An 18,105-nucleotide genomic window follows, 5' to 3' on the forward strand; every position below is an offset into this window, starting at 1 on the left:
AAAAAAAAATGGATGTGGCCAAACGCTTCGCTGCTGTGCCCCGCACAGAGCTCCGCGGAAACGGCACGATCCGACTCGGCGCGGGCAGAGGGCGCATCGCCGCCGCGGGGCGCGGGCGCGGGCGCGGGGTGCCCTCCCTGCCCGCCCTGCCGCGAGGAGGAGGCTTCACCTGGCCGCGGGCGCAGGTGCGGGGGCTGCGACAGGCCAGGAGGAGTGCCGCGGCGACGGAAGAGCGGACCCGGCTGCCATCGGTCCCCAACTCCGCACCTGTCACGCCGCGGGCTGCGGCAGGCAGGACGGGAGCCCGGCCGGGCCTGCGGGGCCGTGCGGGGCCGTGCGGGGCCGTGCGGGGCCGTGCGGGGCATGCACTCACCCGCGGGGCGCGAGCCAGGACCGCGGTCCCCGAAGCCGCCGCGAAGCCGCCGCGAAGCCGCCGGCGCCGGTGGACTCTCAGCCCGGACCGGGCTCCGACGCGCTCCCTGCTCCTCGCGCAGCGCGACTTTCGTCTTCGGCGACGGGCGCGGACGCCCCTAGCGGCCGCGGGGGTCCGCGAGGGCGGGACGAACTTGCCGGGGGGCCGCAGGTGGGGAGCCGGGCCGCCCCCGCCCCGGGCGGCGCCCGATGCCGCCCCCGCCCCGCCCCGCTCCGGGCGCGCGGGGGGCGCGCGGGGGGCGCTGGCCGCCTCGCCCGGACAAAGGGAGCGCGCGGCGGCCGAGCCCGAGCCGGACGCGCCGCGCAGCCCGCGCAGCTCGCGAGGCGCGGTCCGCGGTGACAGCCGCGCGGCGCGGCGACCGCGGAGACGCACACGCCGGCCCGGCGCCTCCTCCCGCCGCCGCCAACGCCGCCGCAGCGCCCCCTGCCGGGCGCCGGGCCGCACTGCGCGCGCCCCCCGCGCGCCCCCCGGACCCCCGCCGCCCCACGGCCGCCGGACGCAGGCGGGAGCGCTGCAGGGGGCCGCGGGCCGCAGCCCTGCGACCTGCCGTGTCCTCTTGGGACGGGAAAGGGGGGAGCAGCTCCGAATCAGGCGCGGCAGGAGAAACTGGGGTACAGCACTGGGCTCCCTTGGGAGCGCGGGAGCATCCCTACTCCCAGGAGCCCAGAGGCGCCCCCGGGAAGTGCGTGCGGGAAAGGCGGGCGCTTCTCCCTAGAATCGAACTCCTGCCTGTGCTCACCATGCACCAAATGTGCCCAGCGCTGCTGGCCGGCCCTACCAGCCTTCCTCGCCCTGATAACAAAACACTTTAATGACTCCTCGAGGGCCCTTCCAGCCCAGAAGAGCTCCCCGGCCCGGCTCCTAGAAGGTTCCAGAAGGCAGGGGAGGTCAGAGAAGAAACACCCACCATCGTGAACATGAAGTGCGGTGGGGTGAGGAGCTGGTCCTGGCACTGTGTCGGTGTTTCTTTAAGTCGGGGGGGTGTCACTGTCCCCCAACTACGAGCTTAAGCCCTATTTTATCCTGGTAAATTTTTTAAACAAGCTGGAAGACTGGGCGAAGCCGTGAAACAGCACCTTTTTTCTCCATACCACTGCCTTTTTAAATTATCCCATCAGCTCTCCCTTCTCCTCTGGAAGAGTCTAGGGCAGATTTCATAGCTTTTCCCGTCCCTTTCAGGAGTTAATCAACAGTCTGATTCTCCGGTTTTAAAACATCCAGTCAGTCCCCTGCGATTCTCACCGCCAACCTTCTGGCCCATCCTCTCCCCACTCCTAAAATTTGGACGGAGGGCAGTAGAACCCTTCCTCAGTAAATCACACAAAGATGGCCCAACGCCTCTATTTAAAGTGTGGAGACACCTCCGTCTGTGACAGCCACCGAGAGGTGCCACTCAACTCTCAAGGGTGTAACCAACTGACAGCCTCCAGCTGTCACACCTTTGGATCCAGCAGGGCAATTTCGTGAGGTCACACATCCCCCCGCTGTCCCCAGCCCAGGACTAAGTATGGTGGCAGCTCCTGATGGGGGAGCCCTCTGATGGGCCGTGTTGGTTCTGGAACGCACCACCACCCTGAGCCCTGCGGCCCAAAGCTGCTCCTTCCCAGTCGCCTTCCGGTCCTTCTCCCTTCACAGGTGTCAATCTGCATCGCCCCCTGCCAACCTCCTCCTCCCTCCTGCACACCCCTACACAGGTGCTTTCTCTGCCTACCTTCTGTGCATCTGATCCATCTTGGCATCTGCCTGTCAGAGGTCCCAAACGGGCACTGTCATCTACTCTCCCCAGCAGCTATTCTGTGACAAGTCCCACTGCAACATTTGGTTGCGCTCGTATTTAGAAACTGTAAAAAGAAGAGTAGAATGTTCTTTTGCAAAAAATATATTTTTTATATATTATATTTTTATATATTTTTTATATTTATATATTTTTTTAAAAATCGGCAAGTATCTTAGTATAGGTTCCCCGCCCAAGCAGAACGTGATAGGACTTTCGGTAGGTGAATTCAGAAAGGAGTGATTGAAATACTGAGACAGGGAAGAATGAAAAGTCAGTATAAAAGTGCGTCATCAAAGTCACCGCCATGCGCAACGGGTGCTCGATGCAGCGGGGTCATTGAGAAGCTTACAGGTCTTCCCAGATCCGCCATCGGCAAGGCAGGAGCCGAGCAGTGCCCTCTCGGCTCCTGTTCCCCGTGGGCTGGAACTGCCTTCGGACTTCAATACCCACGCACTCCCAGGCGCCCAGGGCTTTAGGAAAGATCCCGAGGCAGAAAAACAGGGGGACTCGTAGCAGCACCCTTGGGAGGGGGACACTGTCAACTCGAGTCCCTGCTCGCAGGAGGTCCATCAGAGCGATGGTTCAAGGGCAGCCAAGGAGATGTGGTCCACGGCGTCAGAGCATCTGCTAGAGCAGGTCTCGGGGGATTTCTCCATCGCCTTCCCAGACTGAGGGGCACGTACGTGGCCAGAGGCATCTGCTTATGAAATTCCAAGTTGCCAAAGTTCCCCGTGGAAAAAGGCCAAGGAAGAAAGGGTAGAGCAGTGTTTGCAAGTCATGTGTGACACTTGGCAGAAGACCGGTGACCTAGTCCGTGCGGGCTGCTCTAAAAAAAAACACCATCAACCGGTGGCTTATAAACAACAGACACTATTGCTCACAGTTCTGGAGGCTGCACGTCCAAGGTCAGGGTGCCGACAGAGTTGGTGTCTGGTGAGTGCCAGCTTCCCGGAAAGCTGTTCTTTCACTGTAAGCTCACAGGACGGAAGGGTGACAGAGCTCTCTGGGGTCCCTTTATCAGGGTACAATCCCATTCCTGGGGGCTCCGCACTCATAACCTCATCACCTCCCAAAGGCCCTGCTTCCTAGCACTGCCACCTCGGGGGATAGGCTTCGACACCTGAATTCTGGGGAGACACAAACATTCAGACCGTAGCGACTGATGCCTCGCACAGCAGGGTGCTAGCAAGGACACAGAGAGTGACTGGACTGTGACTGAAACCCAACACAGAGCTTCAGCCAGACCGGCGACATACAGTGCGGGGTGTCCTGGCCTCTTTGTTCCGGCCGGCAGGTGCCAATTGTTCGATTTTTAGGAATCTGTGAGCCACTCGTTAAACACAGCCACCGCCGAATATGAAATTACTTAAACTAACAGTTATGTGTATTATATTAAACACAAGCTTACGAATGCCCGTCACCTCCCCTGCTCTGCTCCGTGCGAGTGCGCTCTCGCATTTATTTACGACCCACATACGGGCGTGGTGGCGACACACTGTGCGCCTCTTTCCACCCCCACGTTCGGTGGCGTCACGTAGGCAGCTCGAAGCCATCCGCGGGGGTGTACTTACACCCCAGAACTCGGCGGACACCACAAATCGGGGCTTTTTTTTTTCTCCCTCAAGGGGCCAGGCGTTAAGACATTGACGTGAGCACGCCACTGCGTATGTGACATGGTCAGGGTGCTCGGGGTCAGCGAAATGGCCAGAGCTTGTATGTCCCCACCCACATTAATCACTGGACGTGGACCAGCTGGGGAAGGTGCGGTCTGGGGCGTCGGCTGCCCGCAGGTGAGACGGGTGCCGAAGGAGTTAGGCTCCGGCCACCTGCTCACAGCTCCGACAATGGCTGAGGTGACCAGCCCCGCCCCAAAGGGGAGCCTGGGCCACACATCTCCGGAACCTCCACGATATTTTCTTGAGTCTAAATACTTGCTACTTCCGTAATTACGTCCATTTCTGTTTCTAATATTGTTTAGATGTGCCTTTTTGTCTTAATTTTTTTCTTAATTAACTCTACTTAGGGTTTGTCTCTTTTTTGTCCTGTTAAAGAACCATCTTGTGACTTTGTCGAGTCTACTGTACTTTGATTACAGTTTTATTAATTTCTGCTTTATTATTACTTCCTCTCGTCCGTGTTCCTCGGGCTTTTTCTATGGTTCTTTTTCATCTTCTCAAGTTGAAAGCTGAGCTCATTAACTTCCAGTCTTTCCTTTTCCAAATAAATATCTGACATTCTTCTACGCAGTGATTTCAATATCACTAAACAGTACGTTCTGAATGTCTGTCACAATTACTTTCTGACCCATGAGTTATTTAGGAGTGTCTTCTTAATTCCTAAATGTGTGAGGCTTTTTGAGATGTCCTTTTGCTATTCATTTCTAAGTGTGTCAAGAAAACATGACCTGTTTGATACAGACTCTTTAAAATAGATAGACTTGCTTATATATTCATAAATGCACCATGTTTTTGAAAAGAATGTATCTTCTCATTTTTAGGTGTTGGGTTCTGTGTGTTGTTCATTAGGTCAAGGTTTTTAATCTCTTGATCCAAATCTTTTTTTATCATTTCTAATATTTGTCTCCATAAGCTGTCAATTACTTAGAGGAGAGTATTAAAATTCATGCCGAATTTGTCTATTTCTCTTTGCAATCCTGTCTGCTGCTTATACATACTGGAGCTGTGGTACCAGAGGTAAACAACTTTGAAACGCTATATATTTTTGGCAAATTACATATTTCTTCATTTTATGATGATGCATTTTCTCACTAACACTTTTACCTTCAAATAGTTGAAATATCAATATTGATATAGAAGCTTCCTTTTGGTTAATCATAGGTATATATTTCTATCTTTTAACCTTTCCGTATGGTATTGGGCGTGTTCCCTATACATTTGCAATATCCGGTTATTTTTATTCAATCTGACATCTCCCTTTCACTTATTATGAGACATATTTCAATTAAATATACCTCGTTTAATTACTTATATAATTATTATGTAATTATATCAATTATTTATATAATTGAACCTACTTCTGCCATATAACCGCATATTTTATTTTGGTCCTCCTTTTTTTTAATCTTCTTTTCTGCTTCCTTTGATTGAGGGAAATTTTCCATTGCTTTACATTTCCTGTTAGAGAAGTTATACGCTCAATTTTTTTCTTCCAGTTGTTATCCTTAAACTTACAGTATGCCCAGGGAACTGAAAATTCTCCATGCTTTATATCTCTGTGCTGCTTCTGAACGATGAAGGACTTTTCAGTATTTAAACTCTGATCATTCTCTGCCTAACTCACATGATATCGGACAATATTCCAGTGGGGTTTTTTGACTCTGCAAATTAGTGTTATTATTATTTTATGCTCAGCATTTGCTCACCATCCCCTTCCGGAATCTCCGATCTTTCTGGATCAATTCCTTCTTTCTGGAGCACCCTGCAGTTTGGTTTCCTAAATTTGTCTTTACTTCACGTCCGGCTTTACACAGCAGTTATCCGTGTCTGCAGTACTAGGTTAACGATTACTTCCTCTCCAGGCTCCATTGCTGCCACTGTGAAGTCAGCCACCAGCCCGACCGCTACCCTGCGGGGGTGAGCTGTCTCCTCTCTGTCCTTGCTCACCATTCCGCCCCAAATCGTTCAGTGCCAAACTTACCACCTATTTCAAAAGCGGATCCAGTGCCTGTGGGAGCCCCAGTGATCTCGAGGCTGCTGCACGCCAAGAATATCTTTCTCTATTTCCACGAGCCGTAGAGTCCATACTGTGGCTGGCTGGAAAGTGACCTGGCCGACACCCCGTCCCAAGGATCTGCTCCCTCCTAGAACTAGCCATGTTAGCATGGGGTCCCCTGAAAGCAAGGCCTGGAAGGGGGGAAAAGTTTGTGTTCGGGGAGTTTACTGTGTGAGTGCCCCCAAGAAGCAGTGGTATGAGGGCAGCTGTAGGATACTGACGGAGGGGAACCAGTCATGGATGCTTCGCTGAGCTGGCCCTGCCAGAGGTGAATGCTATTAGACCCCCAGAAGTGTCCACCGGGGGGCAGGAGGGAGAATCACCCCCTTCCTACTTTCCTGCTGGTGACTCAGGTGGTCCCATGAGTATTGACTCACTCACTTGTCCAGAGGGCTTGTGTGCGTGAGCGGAGCAGATCCCACGGGACCACAGGACCACGAGCCACTGAGTCACATGTTTCCTCAGGGAGGAAAAGCAGAGCCACCCAGGGCAGCATCCAGGTGAGGCACCGTCTGCTCATCTGAACCGAAGCCGGTCTACACCTCTGGACACCGGTTTCCATGGCAGCAGCTGGGGCCGGGGTAAGGCCAGGAGCGGGGGACAGGACCACTTTTTTCCCTAGGATATCCAGCCCCCCATATATCTGGAAGAAGATAAATTGCAGTGGTCTCTGTTTACTTGCCTGTGGGATGGCCCCAAGGAGACTCTCAGTGCGGAGGGAAAGGTACCACATGTGCCCGAAGTCACAGGTGTTCTCAGTCTCACATTCGCTGCATAACCTAACGGGGTAACTTAGCTTCTGTGAGCCCCAGTTTTTCCATCTGTAATGACGAATGCATTACCTGCCTCACCGGACAGGGCTCAGCGAGATCACGCACATAACAGGATTTCACAGGCCGCGAAATGTCACAACGGTATAATTTATGGTGATTATAAACATTAAGGCTTATGCTTGGTGGCCCAGATGCCGTCTGCACCGCACCCCCAAAATCAAAACTTCCAGAGTCCTGGGATTTTGACAAGAAAAAACTGACATGAAATCTTTTTTTGTTGTTTTTTTGTCTTTCTTACTTTATTATAGGAACATAGTATATAATACATATAACATAGACGACATGTGTCAATCCACCTTCTGTGGTCAGTAAAGCTTCCAGTCGACACGAGGCTGTTAGCAGTTACGTTTTTGAGGAGCCAGAAGTTATACACAGTGCCCCGAACCCCGCACTGTTCAAGAGTCAACTATGTAGTTAATACCACAGAACTGTACGGTTTAAAATGGTTAAGATGCTAAGTTTCATGTCACGGATATCTTACGATTTTAAAAATTGTAACCCATGATCCAAATAATCGAAGAGGCAAAGGGATGGTTTTCATCACAAGAGCACCCACTGTGACAAGGCTCAGTGGGGTCCTCCCTGCCCCGTCCCCAGGCCTGGTGACCTCAGGCTTACCAAGCATTTGGGTCCAGTCCCACAAAAGGCTTGGGTGACATGTGCGGACACTCTCCCCCGCCCCCCGCAGCCGGTGACATAGCCACGCCTCCCCATCCTGATCACACCACCCAGACCCTGCGCGGGTGGACCACACAAAACATAAGGACATGTTGTGCATAAGCCCGGTCCCCACACTGGAGGCCCCGAGCCTCCCGGATGCTCCTTGCCCCTCACTTTTCTGTGACAACCAGCCTGGCTCTAAGCTCCAGGGAGCAGGGACCACAGAGTCACAAAGGCGGCGTCTCAGTCCTGAGGCATTGTCACCAGGGGCTGCCTTCACTGTCTATGTCTCTCTGGAATGGCATGGGTCACGGGATGCTGGCTGCAACTGCTGGGTGCCACCAGCACCGCCCTGTCCCAGTGGAGGTCACATGGTTGGCTACTTACTGCTCTTGATCTTGACTCCTGCCTCTCATTTACACTGGGCTCTAACGTCTGGGAATTTAGAGACCTTTCGTCCTTCTGAGATCTGATTACAGTTGAGAGTTTGGCAGTTAATATTCTAAAAGATCCTGGAGCAAACTGGGTCAACCGGGTTTTGCCTCCATTTTTGTATTTGTCCCGAAGGTTGGTTTTTACTCTCATCTGAGACCGCTCAACTGATACAAAGGTACGAAAATCATAATTTCTGTCCCTAGACCTACAATAACTTCCCCCAGGCAATTATTCCGCCATGTTCGAACAGCAGAGGAATAAAAATGTCTGCGATCCGCGCTATCTGAATTTCTAACGCATTACGAGTCTTGAGAACGTGACGTTAATTTAGGGATATAACTAAAACACTATTTATCGAAAGACATGTTCTTTGCTTTCCTTTGCTGCTTTTATCTGCTAATGGCGAAATAAACTTTGGTTATTACGGCGAAGCCTATTGAAAAATGTACACGCTGATTTTAATACAATCTTGAGCATACGAAGAATCCTTTCAGGAAATTTGATACACTCAAGCCAGCTGTCCCGACATCCTAGATTCCCCGGTTGTTACTTTATGCCAACGTGTCTGAAACTCTAATCGCGGATGATCTCGCAAGAGGCTTTTTCAGGAGAATGAGAACAACCCCCCGCCAGGACCTCAGAACGGCGTTTATCTGAAGAGCAGTGAATGTGAATATTGACCCCAAAATTCAAACACGATAATAAAACTTGCACAACGATGACACACAGATGACCTGTGTTCCTCGGGCCTCCCAGATCTTGACCAGTTTGGCCCAAACAAGCCTTTTCCTCCTCTATTTGGCATTCTTCTATTCTCCCCAGGGGGTTACCGGGCCCTGCTTCTGCACAGCTCAGTGTGAGGGCCACGCTCACATGGTGCCTCCTCTCAAAGACGTTAATTATTATTTTTTTTTAATTTCAGAATTTCCTTAAGCCTTCATTTCCCTAAAACTGAATTACTGGGTTAGAGAATATTAACAAGTTTATGACTACATGTACATATATTGAATTATGCATGTGTGTGTATATATACACATAGGTGTATCTGTGTATATTATAGACATGTGTGTACATATATCATACATATCTTGTGGTATATTTATACACATACATCTGTGTGTGTGTGTGTGTGTGTGTGTGTGTGTGTGTATAACACAGAGAGGGAGATCTAACTAAGAAGACTGCACCAACTTATATTCTTATCATCAATACAAGAAAAGCAATTTCGTCTGTCTTTTCTTCTTAAGAGATCTGCAAATTTGATCAATATAAATAGTACCCAATTTCTTTCCTTGTCCTTTATCACGTTTTTAAATAAAACATTGAAAAATACAAAAGAATATGTGCTACATGTAGGTACGTTATTAAACAGAAAAGTACACGTGGACCCCCAACCCGGCCGGTAACCTGCATCCATCAGTGATGCCTGTCATGTCTCCCTTCCCCCCGCCCTCCTCACATCACCCCAAGGTAACCTGCATCCTGATTTTACGTCCATTATTAGCTTGTCTTTCTTTTAAAATAATGTTATCACGTACGTACATAAAACGATAACGCATTAGTGACTTTGCTTTTCAGCTTTAAAAAAATGGCATCATCGGTAATGGAGTTCTGCGACTTGCTACTCACTTGACATTATGTTTCTAAGGTACGTCTGTTATGGCACATAATTGAAGTTCATCCGTTTTCACTGCTGTGTAATAGTCCGTCACTTTCCTGCTGGGTTGTTTTCAGCTTTAGTTACTATGAATCCATGTGAACATATCCTAAAAATCGCCTCGCGTATCCAAAAGCATTCATGATCATGGCGAATACTCTTTCCACGTCCGGATGAAAACATGGGCTGCAGTGATGCATGCCCCCACCAAACGCACCCTGCACACCCCAGTTCCTTCCGACACTGGGCGTGGTCGGACTTCTCACTGCTGATGGGCTGGCAGGTATAAAACAGCATCTAACTGTGGTCCTGCAGGTATTTCCCTGATTACCAAGGAAACAGAGCATCTCCCGATGGTCCTGTGCCTTCTCTTCTGTGAAACACCAGTTCACGTCTTTTGCCCATTTTTCAATTGTATTCAGTCCTCTGTCTTACAGATTTGTAGAAGTTTGTCGCGTACTCTGGACGCTAATCCTTTGTGGATTACTCACATTGCAAATACGCTCTCTCAGCGAATGACTTGATTTTCATTTTCTTCATGGTATTATTTTGAGGAAGCCTTCATTCTAAAGTAGTGAAATGAGTTTCTTTCATGAGTTTCTGTGTCTTGTTTAAGAAATTCGAAAGTCAGAAAGATATTCCCTTACGTTTTGTTCTAAAAGCATTAACGTTTTCCTTTCACACGGTAAGGACTTAACGGGAACCGAGTTTTGTGTTTTGAGAAAGACGAGAATCCAGTTTCAGTGCCACTTATGTGGAGGCTCAGATGTCCCAGAACCACACACACTGAGTAGTCCCTTCTTCTCCCGGTCACCTGCCATGCCACGTCTGTTACACGTCAAAGCTCCGTAGGTTTGTGGGTTTCTTTCTGAAGCCTCATTTCCTTCTGTTGGGCAGACAGTCTATCCCTATACACTATCCACCAACATCCAATGCATAAATGCAAAAAGACTTATAATGAGTCTTTACATAGGCCAGAGCAAGTCCATCTACCTCATGTTTCCTGACTATTCTTGACCATTTTTTCTTCCGTGTAAATTGTAGAACCAACCTGTCTATTTCAATGAAAATCCCATTCAGCTTTGGAGAGAATAAACAACATTATGATACAGAGTATCCCTCTCCAAAAACGTGAATATCGTTCCATTTTGGGGGAGGGGGTGTTTGTTCGTATCCTCCAAGAAGCAATTATGATAGTCTAAATACGGACCTTACGCATCTCATTATAGTTAGTCCTGGTGTAGCAGGTTGCCAATTATCTCCAAAAAGATCCATCCATCCTCCTGGGCACATGGCTGCCTGCCTGGTGAGAGATTCTATCGTCCCAGGGGTGATGGCTCAGCTTCTTGGTAGCTCCCCCTAATCTCGGCTCTGCCTCCCACTATGCTGATAGGGGGGTGGCAGGGTGGCTCAGTTTGGATCGCTCAGGTGCATAACGGGGTCTCAGGAAAGACCAAGCGACAGAGCGGAAGAAGCCTAGGTCTCTGGGTGCCCTGTTGGAGCAGAGCCGTCCCTCTAGTCTAGACAAGCCAAGCTAACAACTTCTCTTTTATTTAAGCCATGCGATTTGGAGGTATTTGTCATGGCATGCCATCTTGTTTACACCTTGTTAGATTTTGTTTAGCGATATTTTATTTAGGATTTTTACAGCTATGCTTAAGAGTTAAGATTGAACTGTAATTTTCCTTTATTCTAGTGAGTTGTTTTTTTTTCTTTCTTGTTTTGATACCATAAAATGCATTAAGACTATTTCTGCAGCTTCAAGCCTCCCAACAAGAACCACATGTGATTCAGATGGTTTTACAGATGAGTTCAACTAAATCTTCTAGACAGATCATTCCATCTTATGTAAATGTAAATTGTTCCAGAGGCTTGAAGCCATCTAGTGAGGAATTTTTACTCTTGAGTAATTTGATCTCTTTTACACTTCCTTTGTTAATAAGTAGCAAATGCTATCTCGATGCAGTTTTAACTTCTATTTTTTATATTACTAAAGGGGTCGGTCATCTTTCCATGTGTCTTAATTGTGGGTTTCCTATTTTGTGAGTGGCCAGTTAATTTCCTTTTCCCGCTATGAACATTTAGATTAATACCATTTCCCCTCCCCCGGTGGGTGGGACAGGATTCTCTAAGCCGACTGTGTTGGCTTGGCCATATGACTTGCTTTCGCCAAGAATGTTAGCAGACATGATACAAGCATCAGGCTCCAGCCACGTTCGTTCAGATTGGCTTATCTCTTGCACTTTAGCCATCGTCATGAGAAGCAGCCCTGGTAATCACTGATCTTAGAGCGACGAGAGACGCCTGGAACAAACTTGTACCCAAACCTCATCCCGGAGCCAAGCCCAGTGAACTTGCGGCCTGAAGCAAAGTCACCCAGCCCACTCCAACCCAAATCCGTCAAGTCGGAAGATGACCAGCAGCTCGTGTGGAAATAATTGCTGTTGTTTGCTGTAAGCCACTGGGTTTCAAGGGAATTTGCTATGCGGTATTATTGTAGTAACGGGTAACTAACACGTCTGTTTACCTATCAGGGTGTTGGAGAATTTCTTATCAATTTTTCTATTATTCTATTTCAACTATTTCAATTATATAATATTTCAATTATTATGTTATTAACTTATGTAATTTTTATAGTGAATCATAATTAATATAAATAATTAATGTTATATAATTATTAGCTTATTGCTATAATTAGCCCCACAATCCCCTGTGCTAGAGAGTGTCTTCTCTTTTGATGGTGTTTCTCAATTTTACATACAGAAACTCATTTTCAGATAAATTTGGTCTATGGCCATGCCAACCCGAACGTGCCTGATCTCGTCTGATCTTGGAAGCTAAGCAGGATCGGGTCTGGTTAGTATTTGGATGGGAGACCACTTAAGAAGACCAGGTGCTGTAGGCGTTTAAAAAAAAAAAAAATCATTAGATAAATTTGTATATTTTTTCCTCTGTGGATCTTTTACTACTTTCGAACCTAACCAGTCTTTCCCAATTCTGAGATTTAGTAAATAATCGATTCCATTTTCTGTTTTCCTAAAACTTGAAAAATGTGTAATTTTGGAATCTACCTGGAATAACAGAGAAATGTAAACCATTCCTAGATCTACTTCATTTTTTCCCCGAGTTCAGTGTAATATATCTGGGAACCCTAAAATTAACCCTATATTTCTAATTGGAAAAATATTTAAATTGAAAACGCTTTAAGATTGTATAATAATCACTGTTTCGATTAACATGTTCTTTTTCGCTTTAACTTTTTAATTAAATTAGCATACCAATTGAACTATTCCAATTCCTTTGTGTTCAAACAACCAAGCTAAAATTAAGCTTTCGTTCACTGCCCAATTCCTCTGAGGGATTTAAATTCACCAGGATCTTCTAGTAAACCCACATCTCTGTTCCTTATTCTCCAAAACGATTTTCTTGCTTCACAAAAGCTGTTACCATTTCCGGTTTCTGGATGATCTCGTGATCCCCGTGTCTGTCCAAGTCGGAACAGAAGGCTGCATATTTCCTCATTGAAAGGACGAGGACGATGCGTGAATGGCGGGACCATAGTGCGGGCGTCGGTGACGCTGGAGGCAGCGAGTGGCTGTCCCTCTGCGGAAACCGCCCTGGCTCTGCGGGGGGTAATCTGTCACTCTTCTCTAGACCCACGTGGTGCGTTTCTAGAACTTGCGCTGCCACCCTTCTTTCGTTGACGTGTTTGTCCGTCCCACTTGACTGGCCGCCCCCATCGGCGGTCGCTTATTTCTGGTTGGCTGGCTCCTATCTTGGTAGGCGGCTCGTCGAAGATGCTCGGCGAGCAGGCTCTGTGGTTGGCTTTTTTTCTCTTTCTTTTCTCAGTTAGAACACGGTCGGTATATACATAACTCCTAGACCAGGTGACTCTTTGATCTCTCACTCTAGGTAGTTATGGGATGGTCCAGACACCTCACAGGAGGTAGGAAAGTGGGAACGAAAAAGATGATCCCCAGCTTCTAGACTAAGTTATTCCAGCGATGTGGTACGTTGGAAAGAACACTGAGCCAGGTGTAAGGAGCCTCAGGTCTAAGCCCAGCTCCCCGCTTAATGCTTGGCTAGGGGCAGCTCACGCCCCTCCTTGGGACTGCAAATCTGCCGTCTGTAAACTGTAACGTGTCACTGCATTACGCCATCTGTCAAGTCCTTACGACCATGGTTCTCTACAAAATTCATCAGGGTTAGAGTCATTCACGAGGCAGCCACATTGCATAGTAGAAAGACACGGGGCTTTGGAGTCAGGTGGACCAAACTGTCAGTCACCATAGTAACAACCCTGGCAAGCTGTTCAGCTTCAGTGGCGCTCAGACTCCGTGGGAAGTACAAGACTTCTCTTGCAAAGTTGCTGTGGAGTTTAGATGAGTAAGGTAGATGAAGCACATGTCACCACGCTTAGCACACAAGGTCATCTAGACGTGGACATCTGCTGTGTTAACCACACAAAGGAAGCTCATTTACACACACGCACACACACACACTCAGTGGAATAGGTAAAGACACCAGAAGTCCACCGATTTTAACGGTGGTTTTTGTTATGGTTTCAGTACTCTCGTTTTCAAAAGACAGGTTATCTTCGAGGCAGTGATTCAATGGTCAAGCATTCAACTCTTGATGTCTTACAATCATTAAAGAGATATTCCCTAGGTAATTCTCTCTACGTCCAACGAAAGAAAAAAACCGCCAGATACATAGAACTTGAAAACTGCAGTGATTAGGTCCTTTAAATCCTGGACAAAGTCACCATGACTTCCGATAATTTTTTTAACTATAAAAAATATTTCACACACAGTAAGCAATATTGCATGTGGTGCCATCAATGTCACCAGCTGTATGGAATGGCACCCTGTATGTTTCTGCTGTACTTGACCCCTTAGATCTAGATACTAAGGTTTTGTGAGTGCTTCCTTTGAAACAAAACTCACCTGCCTGCCGGGCAATGCATTTTGGAAATGGCTACTCAAACCTGCAACAGCCTTCAGAAAAGCCCAGAGAGAGAACATCAACGAATAAACTGCTGTCTGACTGAGTTTTGACATTTTCTGCATTTTGAGGTCGCGCTAAAGCCCAGTCTGCCCAGCAGAGGGCAGCAGCGCCCACGGAAAAGCCCCAAGAGCATTTTGTCCAGGTCTAAAATAAGGCTCTGCAGGAGGGGCCGCTGGAAGCCAGGCCGAGGGGGTGACGCTCCGTTCCCGGCCACAGGGAGCACCAGGGCCCGGTGCAAAATGAAGATCTGGGTCCCTTATTCAAAAAGCAAGAAAAACGCTTTCCTTTCTCCTGCAGGCTCCTCGACCTGCCAGTTTTATTTGCTGTTTCATGTCAGCTCCCTCAGGCACGGGGACACTGGCCCGTGACTGGGTGTGCAGAGGCCCTGGCCCCCCCCCCTCCCGCCACCGTGCCCAAGGCTCCCGGGGAAGGGAAGCAGCAGTCCTGGGCAGGGGCGTGAGCTGGTGACTCAGAACCCAGCGAGGGGGCGGCTCCACGGCCTGGGACTCCACTCAGACCACAGATGCGAAAATAAAATGACCCAGAAGTCCCGGACAGCCACCACAGAGCCTTGAAGCCAAGTGGGGGCCCCTTCTGAACATGGGGCCCTGAGGGACTGCACTGGCCACACACCTGAGCCCAGCCCATGCTAACCACCTGGGTCGCTCTAAGTCCAGGTGTGCTGTCACCTGCCTGCTTCCAGGCTCCCCGGAAGAAAAGGGGTAACGACTCCCCATGACCTTTCCACCATCAGACCAGAAAAAGCCACCGTGCCCCCCACCGCAGCCCTCTCCTTGAGCTTCCTGAACACCCCGAGCTTACATCCCTCGGGACCTGTGCCCTCACCGTCCACTACCTTACACTGCTCTTGCCCAGGGGCTGTGGCTGACCCCTCCCTCCCCCCATTCAGAAGTCCATTCCCATGTCACCTCATCAGGGAGGCCTTCCCCAGCTAAAATGGCAACTGCCTGGAGATGGAGCCTGACCCTTTAACCGGCTTTCTAGTTCCTCAAAGCATTGATCACCCCAGCTGACCTGTCTGCTTAGAGCATCCCACCCAGACTAGGGTGCCCACGGGAGCAGGGTTCTGGGGGGCATTCTGGTCCGTGACTCTATCTCCAGCTCCCAGAACCGGGCCTAGCAGGCGTAAAATGAGCATAAACGCCCTGTCGACCCACCGTCCGATGGTGGCAGTGCCCGCCGGTGAGACTAAAGTGAAGACCAAGGGACACTAGGGCGGGGCTTTAGGGCACAGCCGTAGGATGGGCGGGGCTTTAGGGCACAGCCGTAGGATGGGCGGGGCGCGGGGGAGAGATTCCTTTACCTGTACGCGGATTTGCTCTAAGGGAAGGCCATCTTACCCCGGGGTTGGGGGTGAGACCGACCGCCCCCCACAACTCTCCCCGGGGGCCCGGCAGCTGGGAGACTTTTACCCACCTTGTCTGCAGAGACCAGTCAGCCTCGCTTTGGGTTCGGCTCGGGGTCCATGCATCAGCAATTCTTTATAAGCCCAAGCGTGTGATGCTTCTACGCACTTGGATAGCGACTGTCAAGACAAAGAAAATGCAGGCGAGTGCACTGGGTGTCGAGAAACGGTGCAGGCGACGGGCACATTCTAAGTTTTGTGATTCTCAGCGTTCGATCTCTGGCCCCTGAGGCGTCCCCGGTCCAGCCCTGAGCCAGGTGCTTGTCCCGCCCAGAGGCTGCAGCTAAGTGGCCACAACTAGCTTCACAGGAGGGCTGCCTTCGCGGTGAACTTTAATATTCAGCAGGAGAACAGGCACCCCTGAACCTTTTCATGGTTTTCCTAATTAAATGGCAAGTTGCAGGTTATTGCAAGTCATTCTGGAAAGGGGGATCTTCCATTTCATCGCTGCGTTCCTAAGCTCACTTTTTATCTTAACTATTTTTAAAAACTTGGCACCACTAAGTAACCAAATAGACCTTACGCCATCGATAACGTTTGGATAAATATGAAATTTCCTGTTTGACAACGATCCTCATAACATTGTTATCTCGCAGTGTCTGATGCGTGCTTAAAACGAAAGGGATGAGAATAATACGCCTCAGCGTGCCTAGACGAAACGAAACGTGTTGCCCGTTGTCTCTATGAACTGCCACCTTTCTCATTCCCTGGTCTTTAAAAAGATGAAATTTCACCTGACTCTTCTCTACTTAAAGGAAGATTATAAAGATTAATTTAACATTCTTGGGGGGGGGTTGGAATATTACAGATTTTGGCAAACAAAAGTACCATGTTCACAATAATAATTTACAACTGTTAAGGCAACAAAAATTCAACCGAGTGAATTTAAAGGTCTAATCGAACAATTCCTGACTCAGGCAGCATCCCATCGAATATGTAGAAAGGTAGTCGGAGGAGCTGTACAAATGGAAGGATTTTATGGGCGGCAGTAGAGCGGGACGAGGAAGGTAGATGTGTCGATTATTTCAGGCAAAGTCGCCTTCCTTTTAGAGGGTCTTATCAGGCAGATGACCTCCCCAGTGCAGACCAGCAAATTCCAGACTGACTGGTTTAAAATTCCACTCCTCAGAGAGGCTGAAACCACAGCTCAGTGAGGCCTTAACTCTCGGCGGGGCTTCACACGTGACTCCATCGGGTCTGATGCTTCTTTTTAAGACAGCACAGCTGTCTCATTACAGATTGGTACATATGACGAGATTTGTAGAACACGAGATTTTAAAACCGGAAGGGCCCCTAAAGGTGATGTCACTCAAACTCATTTTACAGAGAGATAAAATGAGTTTATCAAAAACGATACGAGTTATGAGTTAACAAACATGGAGAAATCGTAAATTATCGGAGTTTGAGATACCTATTCTAAAGTTTCTCTTTGATAGACTAAGATTATATAAAAAAATTATGTTTCAAGAGGGAATCAAATTGACTAGTTAGCTCATTTGGCGTACATCATGATAGCGAGACAACCAATATCTGCCCAGACTATTTCCAGCAGCTTCTTCATGGACCAGGCTTTTCAGACCATCGTCGTCCTGACTACCCTTCACGAATTCTAAACCGTCAATGCCCAGCTCAAAACAACTGCATTTCAACCCTCAACCCTACCCTCATCACCACAGGGAACTGTGGAGTTGTCACCTCCTCGAAACCCAGCCAGAGCTAATTAACGCGAACCAAAAATCGCATCGTTTGGGGAACGCCTGCGGAAGCTAACCTCCCCGGGCCAACGGCTTCGAAATCAGAAACGTCTGTCCTTTTTGTCTGCTCAGTATCCGTTTCCCCACTTTTGCTTTGAGGACTTACCATGTCGACCGTTGCAGAGGAGCTCGGAGGGACCGTCACGGATAGCTAGCCGTTCCCCGGCCGAGACGTGGGAACGTGACTCAAGCCGGGCCCGACATGACCTGGAAGGAGATGCCAGCAGGGATCGACTCAAGGTAGGGTGCTGTCCCCAGCCACGACACTGTCCCCAGCCACGACTGGCTTCCCAGGTCCTCGAAGTCACTCTGGTTTGGGCGCTTCTGAGTTCTTCAGCCTTTCCTTTGATTCCCTGAGGGCCAGGAAAATCTTTCGATTATCTTTTGTTAA

At 49.0% G+C, this 18,105-nt stretch overlaps 1 protein-coding gene and 1 pseudogene across 1 annotated transcript in view; one reads left to right on the forward strand and one right to left on the reverse strand.

Annotated features, from left to right (window-relative positions):
- The window catches only part of LOC120602969 (microtubule-associated tumor suppressor candidate 2-like), a 152,302-nt gene extending 134,197 nt beyond the window's left edge, over positions 1 to 18,105 (reverse strand). Inside the window, exons 1-2 of the mRNA XM_039863367.1 lie at positions 17,821 to 18,105; positions 2,145 to 2,274 (exon numbers count right to left, since the gene is read on the reverse strand). The gene's annotated coding sequence lies outside the window, so the exon portion shown is untranslated. The remainder of the gene's footprint in view (positions 1 to 2,144; positions 2,275 to 17,820) is intronic.
- On the forward strand, positions 12,314 to 12,432 carry LOC120603173 (uncharacterized; annotated as a pseudogene).

This window comes from Pteropus medius, unplaced genomic scaffold (assembly GCF_902729225.1).
Source record: "Pteropus medius unplaced genomic scaffold, Ma_sr-lr_union100, whole genome shotgun sequence".
Taxonomy (NCBI): domain Eukaryota; kingdom Metazoa; phylum Chordata; class Mammalia; order Chiroptera; family Pteropodidae; genus Pteropus; species Pteropus medius.